The following is a 496-nucleotide window of genomic DNA, read 5'->3' as shown; positions in this document are numbered from 1 at the left end:
ATTCCAGTCAGTGGTGTTAAAACAGTCTTGAAGAGCCTCTGACAAACCTTCCGGCCACACTTGTATCTGTTTGAAAACTGGTTTGGTGACTTTAACGAGAGGTCTGTATGCAGGCATTAGCATGACAGTGATGTGGTCTGAGGCAGTGCGAGCGTAGTAGTCGGATGTAGTCCAGTTTATTGTCCAAAGAGCGTACGTTAGCCAGTACGATGGTGGGGATAGCCGGCTTGTGTGGGTTAGCCGCTCGCCTAGCCCGGATACCTCCGCGCTTCACCCTCTTCTGCTTCCTCTCGCGCCGCTTGTGGCGCCTCCGCTGTGGGCGAGATGCAGCAGTGGGGGTCGGTGATGGAGTGGGCCTCGACCGAGATCCAGCAGCTCTTCGGCGTGCGCAGAGTTTAGCTCTAAAAATGTGGTTCTGCCGACATCGAGCAGAAACTCACGACTATGTGCGCACTTAGAAACAAATAGACGCGACGAATACATAGAAAAACACTGC

This window comes from Sinocyclocheilus grahami, unplaced genomic scaffold, assembly GCF_001515645.1.
Source record: "Sinocyclocheilus grahami isolate Dianchi unplaced genomic scaffold, SAMN03320097.WGS_v1.1 scaffold3868.1, whole genome shotgun sequence".
NCBI lineage: Eukaryota > Metazoa > Chordata > Actinopteri > Cypriniformes > Cyprinidae > Sinocyclocheilus > Sinocyclocheilus grahami.
The sequence above is the reverse complement of the archived record's forward strand: the minus strand, read 5'-3'. Positions refer to the sequence as shown.